Below are 11,480 nucleotides of genomic sequence, written 5' to 3' on the forward strand. Positions count from 1 at the left end.
AAATTTAATCATATGAAATAGAAAAATACTTTAAAAAGAAAAATTGCAAAATTTTATTTAAAAATCTATACACTTCTATTATTTTGTTTGAATTTTGTAAGACTTAGAAAATAATTTGAAATAGTAATGAGTTTTAAAAAATGACACTCCAATTATTTTATTATTTAAAAGTTAGAATATAAATAGATATTTCTGTAATCAAGTTTTATTTTATTAGGATTTATTATCTATCTAAAACTTTTCTTTTAAACTCATTTTCTGCTTTTTTTTTTTTTCTAGATCTCTTACTCCATCCTTCATTTGTTGCATGTGGGATGTAGGAGTTTGCATGTGATATTAAGTGGTTTAAGACGAATCTCTTTTAAGATAAAATTTATTGTAAGGGTGTGTTTTGATAATTGATCAAAGTTCTTTGTATGCAAGTAGAGTAACCTATATGATATAGAGCTAATGTAGGGTTTTTTTTTGAGTTTACGAGCATCTATCCAGGTAAGGAAAGTTAGTAAATTATAATAGAGCTAATTGAACTTGATTGATTCTAACATACATGTTTTGCTTGACATGATAAATTTGTGATTCTCATTTGGATGTGAAGAGATCAATTGTAATGTATGATTTGGTATGTTGGCCTTTTAAAGTGTTTAGTCAAAGTTTTTTATTTTAAATTTTTTGTGTTGGAGAAAATATAGATATTTTTTAACTATGAATGTTGAGATTTAAGTTATAATGTTATCAAATTGGTTGATTGAGACTATATGAGAATGTTTGAACTAAAGTATACCTATTAAATGCTTGAGAAGAATATCACCAATGAACCAAATCTAATATGCATTATTGAACTCGTATTAAGTGTTAAGATATCGGCAAGTGTACCGAATTGTATTAAGTAATAATAATAGTAAGACCAATATCGTTTCCCAAGAGACTCACGACACTAAACAATCATGTGATTACTTAACTAATTAAAACGTTGATAAACGATTCTTGGGTTTTTAATGCAATTACAGAAAAAGTAAATATTCATGCAATTTGATCAATTGAACTGAAGCACAAAGGTGAATGAATGATATTTGAAATATGAGATGAATATGTTGTTGGGGTTCAGATTTCATCTAGTTTACTCTCATGCAGATAAGAATTCATCTTCTTCATTAATGTCAATATCACTTTCTAAATTACTTAAAACCCGATGTCTCGACGAAGAAAGTTTATCCTTAATTACTAGATCACAATGTCTTGTCTCCCTAATAATTAATTCTGCATTACAATTAGAAGCTTAAGATAACCAAGTTTCTATCCCTATGTCTAGGTAATAGTTCCTTTGAGAGAGATTCCCTGGATCTAGATTTCTCTATATGTGTTTATATCACAGAAACCAATAATCATGCCATGAATGAGTTAAACACAACAATGCATAGAGTATAGAAGAAAAACCCTAACAATTAATGAAAGAAGCATATTTCAATAAGAATCAATTCAATACACGAGAGTTCACAAGGTTACATCATCCCCCAACAACAAATAAAATTTAGTTCCCCATTGTCATGGTGAAACTAGATGTACAATGGAAAAAGAATGAAAGATAAACCCTAAAAACCGAAGAGGAGTGTTTTCGCATCCAATGCTGCCTCCAAAGGGTCGAAAAGTGTGAATTTGCGCTTCTTTTGTCAAAAGATACGAACCCTAGGACATCCAAGTCCTTAAATAGAGCATATAAAAAGTCCAAGCCCACGTTGCCAGTTCTCAGCGCCCCAACTTAGGGCGCCCAGGCGTTATTGCGAGAACCTGGCGCTTAACGCCCCTAGAAGGGCGCCCACGTGTGGTTCGATACATTGGAGCGCCCCAAAAAGGGCACCCAGGCATGACTGCGATTCTTCGGCGCTGAGGGCCTTCAAAAAAGGGCAGTCAGGCGTCAATGCGAGCCTCTGGCGTTGAGGGCCCCTGAAAAAGGCACTCTAGCGTCATGCGATCCTCCTTTCTGATTGTTTTTCTGAGTTCCAAATCTTTGGTACTTCAACTCCTCTTCGAAATCATCCAAATTTCCTACAAAATCAAGGGAATTAGTGATAAAATCATAAAGTATAATATCAACTCTTTTTATTCACAAAATAGCCTAAAATCTAAGGATTAAACAAGTTTTTAAGTCAAAAAGGGTTCATTAAGTATCAAAATTAAGTCACAAATAATGGTGAAATCAATTGTTATCAATATGTTATTATAATTGAGTTGTTGTTTTGGTTGAATTGAAAAGGTTATCTGTGGAATTATCCAATTTACTTTATCTAACGATTGTTTTGGACCAAAACAAGGTATTTTAAACTACGGAAGAACTAGAATTTCTTAGATAGGTAAGTTGGATAACCTAACTTAGTTAAATCAGGTGTTGTTTTCTTGATATAGTGTTAGGCAACACAATAGGACTATTGCGCTCCAAATGAAGAACTCAAGTTAGTGACTCCAAAGGTCTAGGGCGTTAGGCAATACTGTGAGATTGTTGGTTGCTCACTTGATAGTAAGTTCCAAAGGTTAAGGATTTTGACTGGTACCCTGGTGACGTTTGGCGCTCACTTGATAATGAGTACGAAGGGCCCCGACACTAGGTACCACCTTGGTTTTACTTTTGGATTGTCTCGATAAAATTTACGATTCTCGGTTCTTAACCATTGGGTCAAACTAAAATTTTGGCAAGTAGTTCTTAAAATATAGTTCTTCACTTTGACTGTTGGGATTGTCAATTAGATCTTTGCGGTTAGAGAAATACATCTTATGATTTTGATATACTTAATTGAAATATTGTAATTGAATATTATGTTAATACAAGAGAAAATAAATGATAAATTATTAACATTTCAATTTAAATAAATAATATGTGATTGATGATATGTGATGAGTTTGGATTGAGGTAAAGTACATATGTAAGACATGGTGAGATGATTTAAGATTATATGAAAAGAATTATGTTTTATTGTATGGATAGAGTTAGTGTAGAGATTTCTAAGGAGGAAATGCTACATTGATCATGTATTAGGGTGTCCTGAATGTTGATTCTATAATGGGATCATCCTAAATATGCTAGAATTCTACTCATGTAGAGCAAGATGTCTAGTTGTGAGAGTTGAAGGAGGTTCATATTTAGAGTTTTGATGACCAAACTTGCAAATATAGAATTTACCATGTCATGCTCTATGGAAGGGAGGTTGCCCTACCTTGATACATATAGTTATAGCCCCTTTAAGGCAGCAGTGGGAGATGACATGTGCATTATCCTTGAGTCTACTCAATATACATGTTTTTCGAAAAGAGAGTCAAATGTTTAAGTCTTGAGAGTTAATGGTTGTGATTTCATCTGTATGCCAAGGAATGCAAGTTTTATGTCGATATTTGATTCTTTAATATGTGTTTAGTATGGTCTCATATAATTACACTAGCTTAATATGTTGTTTTTTGTGTTGTGGTTTGCCCACTTGGTAGAGAGATTAATTATTGCTTAGGTATATAACTTTTATATTGTTAGACCCTCTTAGTTGAATTATCAATTATCTTTTCAAAAGTTTAATTTTATTTTCTCATTGAAGATGTGTAAATACATTTTATATCCATATATGTTGGTTTACATTTTTATTAATCAAAATTATGTAATGTTTTAAATTAGTAAGGTGAATCATATTAAATTAGGATGTTATAAATTTAGGAGTGAAAACCATTCAACATTTCACTTTTTTTTTGTTCTTTTTCGTCTCTCATTTCAATCTTTAATCCAAATAAAGGCAGAAAAATAAGAATTTACTTCAATGTGTTAAGTAATTTCATCAAAATATACTGGAAAGATTTATCACTTTTGGAGTTAGAGGTATTAATATAAAAGATCTGATATTGAAATAACAAGAAAACTCTAGAAAGAGGGATTTGAATAGAGTTTGAAAACTTTTTGCAAATAATGCTAGATGTTGTTTGTAGGGGTTAGATAGTACACATACAATATTGAACACTTAAGGATTTTCTAAAACCATTTAGCAACACAGTATAAGATGGCAAAGATTAAACCTCGTTTTTATACTGGTTTACTCAATTTGATTTACGTCTAGTTCTCCTTTAAGCACTCTTATAGGGTTCCACTAATTTTAACAAGTTACAACGAGTTTCACCACTCATGGTTTACAATAGCCCAACTGGCTAAAACTATTTAACTTCCCCTAAGTTAAATAAACCAAGTGTTTCAAATCACACCTAATTATCTAGAAATAATTATGTGTTTTTAAAACAAGTATAGATGAAAAACTCTCTTAGAGAGATATGATCAAAACAATATAGATTTGAAACAAATGTTACAAAGAAATATTCTTAAAGCTAGACGACGCACTATCAAAGAAAGAGATCTTTAATAGCAAGAATATGTGCAAAATTGTTGTTCTTCTCTTCTTCATGCAATCTTCTATTTATAGAGAACTTTGAAAAGGATCTGCTACACAGGAGCATTGACTTTTGATAGAGTTGTTGTAGTCTTTTGTACGTTGTCATAAACTACAGTGCTTTGTAGAGAAAACTGCGTTGTTGTACAAATTAGTAAGACAAAAAGCATCGAAGAAACATTTCTAGAATGTCTTCGTATCTCTTAACGTCTTTATGAATCAATACATAAATTTGAATAAAACATTCTCTCTTGATTGGATATGCACATATAAAGAGAGCCCACAACAAACAAAAAGAATTATTCGTACATCAGATTTAAACCGTTAGACAATTTACTATAATGATTTGGATAATATGTTTACTACTACATTTAGGATAGTATATTCTTTATATCGTTTTGATTATATATCTTTTCGTTTTTTATATACTATTCAATTTTTTTATTTTTATTCAAATTAAAACATTAAAGTCATACTTAAGTTTTAAACAAGATGATGGATAGATCTCAAATTTAATATCTTCTTTTCTTTTATTTATGATTGTTCCTCCTCTTTTCTTATATACTAAAAATTTGATGTCTATCCAAAATTAAATAAAGGAAAGAAAGATAAAGTAAATATTTGGTAAGTATTCACCAAAATAAAGTATAACAGAAAGAGATACACTAAAAATTGTTCTATGTCCATAAGAAGGTGAGGAAGAATTATCACAACAAAAGAAACTGTGTATTAAGAGAGAATGTAATTTTTTGTAGTTTTTATGTTAGGATGGTGCATGAGTAAATGAGTTGAATAAATAAAAAAATGTTACAAATATGAATTTGTATGTTTGAAAATGACTTTAAAAGAATTAATTAATATTATTAACTATTTCAGCAAGATGATTCTAGTTTTTTTATAATCATCCCTTAAAACATCTTAGCCACTTTGACTTGGAATAATTTCAAGATTGTTTGTTGTTAAGACTGCGACAAGTGTATCAAATCGTATCAAGTAATATAAATGGTAAGAACAAATATCGTTTTCCCTAGAGACTCATTGGCCTAGACAGTCATGTGATTTGTTGATTATTTAAGACTTGAGAAACGAAAATCAGTGTTTATAATGCAGAAAGTAAATATGCATGCAAGTGTTGATCAATTGACCAAAGAATTCGCAGGTGAATGATGTATGGATGAATTATGTTGTTGGGGTTTCCAACTTATCCTGTCCACTCTCATGTATTTACGAATTCAACTCCTTCATTAATGTTAATGTCAATTTCTAATTTACTTTAAACTCGATGTCTTGGTGAAGAAAGCCTACTCCTAATTACTAGTTCACAATGTCTTGTATCCCTAACAACTAATCATGCATTACATTCGCACAGAAGCTTAAAGGCAATAGGTCTTCTTATCCCTATGTCTAGGTAATATTGCTTCCGAGAGAATTTCCCCAAGTCTAGATTTCCCCATATGTGTCCATATCGACAAAATCAATGATCATGCAATTGAATGAGTTAAACAAAGCATGCATAGAGTGTAGAGAAAAAACCCTAACAATTAAGGAAGTAAAACATATATATCAAGAATCAATTCAATACACGAGAGTTTCAAAGGATTACATCGTTTCTCCAACAATAGTGGAGGTTTAGTTCACCATAGACATGGTGAAACTAGATGAAAATAATGAAAAGAATGAAAGATAGAACCCTAAAAGTTGTAGATTGGAGCTTTCACATCCAAAATCCGCCTCCGAGGGGTGAAGAAAGTGTTTCTACACCTCTTTCTGTCAAAAGATCGACCCTTAGGTCATCTAAATCCTTATATAGCTCATAAAAAATGACAGTAAACTGGCCCAGGCCCACGCTGACAACGCTTAGCGTTGGATTTGCCGCTCAGTGGTAGGCGCAATACTTGGACTCTATTGAAGACTCTGGCGCTTAGCGGTAAAAGTGGCGCTCAACGGTGACTGTGGCACTTGTATTTCTCCTTAGTGTTGGCGCTTAAGCGTCAGCCAGAGAACTACACAACGAGGCTAGTGCTCAACAGTAGAAATTGCGCTCAACACCATCTGCGATTCTTCTTTTATGCACTTTTCCTGCTTCTCTCGAGTCCAACTCCTTACTACTTCAATTTTTTTCACACAATTCATGTTAATTCCTGTCAAAACAAGGAAAACCAAGCATAATAGCAATAATACTACCTTTAACTCTTTTATTCTCTAACTTAAAGCAAAAATCATGATTTCAAGCTAGTTTCTAAATCATAAAGAATGTGTTTAATGTTAAATTTAAATATAAAAATAACGGTATTTCAACCATTATCACTTGCATCAAGAATGTTAAATTTAATTAAACTGTACTCAAGTTCATGGTTAAATTTCTTTAAGTTTCATGTTGAATATTCAAGCATGTAAATTAATATTGGTTCTTGTTGTTTTTTATTAAAGGATTTCCTAAAATGAGTGGATGTGTACATTGTCTATTTTAACATCCATTTCTAAAATTTAAATATCCATTACAAAGATTTTTTCAATAACTCTAACAAGTTATCTTCAAAAAGTTTAGTTGGATACATTGTACTCCAATTGTGTTTTGTAAAGAACATAAGTCATTGAAAACTTATACTTTTGATTGGGTACAATTTCTCATTATTATCGAGAAATATTAGTTATAAAAATATTAATGAAACTACTTCCAAAATTCTCATTAGTTGCCTTGAGTACGAGAACTAGTGATAAATCTACACGAATGCCCTGAAAAGAATCTCGTCTTTACTTATTTATAATGATTTTATCTTTCATATTTATAATTTAATAATTAGCCACCTAATGTGACTAGTTTAATTCCTCCGTAATTAAGAAAATAATCATAAATTATATTAAATAAAAGTGAAAATTTTATAAAACTCATTTATAATTGGTAACGGGCCTTTATCTTGTACACCAATTCTTCTGTGAGCAATTTCAAATTATTTTAATAAGGAAAAATCCTCGTCAGATAATTGTTTCACATTTTTTTAGTATTTATATTATGAAGAGAAATATATTTATAGAGTTGGAACACAAAATAAATAATATAATGAAGATTTAACAAATTTGAAAATAAAACAATTTGATAAGCTATTAAATCAACTCTAATGAAACTGAGATAAGTATCAATACATTTCTTTTATAAGTTTTCGACATTTTAGTGCCCTATAATAATTTAAAAGTAACATAAATTCCTTTCTAAAAGTAAAATATTTTTTTATTTATCAAAATATACTAATACTAAACGGATTTATTATGTTTTTATTTATGTCTGATTTATAGAAATCATACATGAAAATATTTGATGATATTTTTATAATTAAATCAAAATTTATGTCTGACTTATAAATAGACATAAATTTATATATATGAGATATATGATGAAACGTAAATTTATGACATAAAAACCAATTTTTACATCGGATGTTTATTGGTTAGACATAAATTGGTTTAAAATGAATTTTATATTATGCTTTATTTTTCTTCATTTTCTTCGTTGTGTTACAAACATAAACTCTCAATTCTTTGCGAACAAAACATATATGTGTGATAACCATTGTTGTGTTGCATAAAGTTGTATTTCTACCATTGTTTGGATGCGTAGAGGTTGTGTTTTCTACTTTAAGGTTGGTTTTTCACATATTTTACGTATGTGTGGTTGTTTAAGCTTCTGAACAACTTATAGTAATAAGATGTGAACACCTCACAATCTTACAAATCCAGAAAATAATTCCAACTTTCTGAACACCTTGAGAGCAATCCCAACTCTCAATGAAGAACACCACGGTTCTCTCCTCTTGGCTAACAACAACTGTAACACCCCGATTTTCGAGATGTCAAGGTGTAAATTTTTTTCAAAACCTTTAAAAGTCTTCATACTTTATTCAATTAATATGGCGTTGCAAATAAAGGCTGGATCGAAGTAGCTGACGAGAGTTGGGATCTTTATATTGGGGTTGATTACTTATTATGTTTAAAAATTTTCAGACTTGGCATTTTTATTTTTATGTAAAAAGGATATTATAGAATTTCAGACAACGTAATTATATTTTGCTTCTGCATTTTTAATTGAATAAAGTTTGAAGACTTTAAACGTTTCGAAAAATTTTTACACCGTGACATCTCGAAAATCTGGGTATTACAACAACAGGAACACAATCCTCTTGATTACAATGTCGAACTGATCTACAAAGAATACATCAGTAGTGCAGATATGATCACCAATGTATCAACTCAGCTTTCTTGCAAGAATCTTGATGAATTTACCGAAATGTATGATCTTGATTCTCCAAGACAATCTTAGATGATCTTGTAATCAATACTCAAACAACAAGTTAGTTATGAAAGTGAATTTTCATAGAATTGTAATGAAACAACATGCAAGACATCTATTTATAGGATTTTTAAATCCTGACGCAATTTAATCGATTACACAATTAATGTAATCTATTAAGTTTTTCCTTCTGCTTTAACAGTTTTACATCTGTAACAGATTAAACAGTGTATGCAATCGATTAAATAAATCAAAAAAGTTAATAACAAAATAATATGACGGTTATAGGCAGTTAAGGCTTTAAATGAAAATGATTTTCACAAGATAAACACTTTAACCGATTAGGAAACTTATGTAATCACTTAAGTTCCACACTAAGCAAATTTTCAAATCATTTTTCATTTCAAACATTTCAATGCACTCAACAAACACATGTTGGCATAGCAATGCGTTTTAATCAATTATACAACTAATGTAATAGATTATTACACAACTATTTTGCCCTTGTTAAGCATGTACTGAAATCAGGAGAAATTTAACAAATTATATAAAACAATTAATCGATTATTTCTTTCAAAAATACAATGTGCAATATGTTCAAACTTATGATTCACTTTCATACAATGAATACATGTACAAAGCATTTCAAGCACAAAACAGTAATAATGAAGCAATTGTTGTGTCATTTGTTGTAACATTTCTTTTGTTCATCATCAAAAACATATATGTGAGATGGGTTTTGCTAGATATAGCTCCCCGTATCAACACTTAGATGTTATACTACAATGTAGTCTTACAATTACATTAATATATAACTAGGATGAATTTTCTACAAAGTACTTTATGTTTATTGGCAAGAAATGCATATATTTAATCACTTTATCTCCCATTACTCATAGGAAAATGATACTTTGACAACCTCTCCATGACAAATTTTTTACACCAATGACGTGTCAGGCTCTGATTGGTCAGCTTTGAATGAAATAAAAAAAATGTTAAATGACGTGGATTAGCAGTGTCTGACAGAGAGAGGGCATTGAAACATTTTGAAATCACATTTCATTTTCGGATTTTGAATTCACATTTCATTTTGAAACCCTAGAGAGAGAAAGTCTCCATTCCAACCATCAAAGCTCCGTGACCTTGCCACACCGTCGATCGCCGCTGTTTAACCGTCGTCGGAGGACCATCGATCAAAGCTCTGCCACCGATCAAAGCTCCGTCACTGTTCAACGACCAAACCCCCTTGACCACTCCACTGTCGTTCGCCGTTGAACGGCCACCGAAGGTCCACCAAGAGGCGGCGCCGCCGGTCATTCTTCGGGTGTCTTCCAGTGCCAGTCGTGTTGTTTCCAACGTCGACGACCTTTGTGCTCTGCCACCGTGACTGTCTAACCCTACCTTGGCGAGGTAGGTCTATTTTCGTTTTTTTTTTGTATATGGGACAGTTTCGAACCTTAGGATATTTTGAACCTTGGTTGCAAAAATACTGAGATAGTCCATTGTGTGTCTATCGTCGAAATTGTTGGTTGATTGTCTAAGATTGGGGAGACATAATTGGTTGATCATATCTTCTATTATTGTTAGCTGCTTTGTCTGAGATGAACTTGTGTGCTTGGAACGGTTGAACCCTACACATTTAAGAAACATTGTTCAAGTATGTGATATTGTGTTGATTAATTACTAACGCTAAGTATGAAACTTGAGATTACATATTTTCTCTGGTTTTTGAATTGACAACATAGCTCTTCTATTATTGTTGGATACTTTGTCTGAGATGAACTTGTGTGCTTCGAACTCGCTATCGTGGTTCTGTATCCTTGATGCTCTTGCGACCATAAGTATAACCATATCACTGTGAACTTTTTTAGGAAAACCTACCAGATATTGATAGTTGTTTTGAAAAAAGATAGTTAGCATAACACCATCACTCAGATTCATTAATATATATTCATGTATGCAAAATGTAAAGGTTGATTATATGAAAAGGANTTTTGCAGTGAAGTTGAAATCAATTGTTAGCATTGGTCATCACTTTCCCAGAATATGTTTGTTTAAGAAGTTGAGTTGTCTAATTTCAGAATTGAGTTGTGTAATTATTAGCATTGCTTGATGGAATCTACCCTGTCCTGTCCTTAATATAGGTTTAAACTTGGGTGGAATCTAATTTTCGGCATAATGTTCTTAATATATTTGTTGACCTTTTTTGGTGTAGTGTAATGGAGGAAGTTGGTCAAAAGACTGAATGTTCTTATACCAGGAAGAAGGTATGTGTGGTTGTATTACATTTGCATGCATTTGTTGTTGTTATGTATTTGAATACTTATGAATTTTTGGTATGCAGTTAGTTTTTAAACACTCATGCAAGACACAATTGGTTGATGCTTTGAACGAAAGACTGAATCCTGAACAAAAGGCTTTTATTGAGAAGACTATTTTTTCTTGGTTTTTATTGTTGCCGAATTCTATTAAGATAGGTAGGAATGTGTTGGGTGATTTATGTGATAGGTGGATNGATAACATGGGAGGGTTTTATTTTGGAAACAAAATTATAGAATTTTCTGAACTTGATGTTTGTTTGTCTTTAGGGTTGCCTATTGTAGGTGAAGCAATTGATTTAAATAAAGTTGGTCATCAAAGTGTTTGTAGGGACTACTTTCCTAATGGGAATGTAGATCTTAAGATGGTGTATGACTTTTTGTTAGAGGAACATCATAATTTTCCATTAGAACACTTTTGCAGCTTATATTTATTGGTTGGGATAAGTGAATTTTTGTTTCCCAGTC

The sequence above is a fragment of the Vigna radiata genome, chromosome 5, assembly GCF_000741045.1.
Source record: "Vigna radiata var. radiata cultivar VC1973A chromosome 5, Vradiata_ver6, whole genome shotgun sequence".
NCBI lineage: Eukaryota > Viridiplantae > Streptophyta > Magnoliopsida > Fabales > Fabaceae > Vigna > Vigna radiata.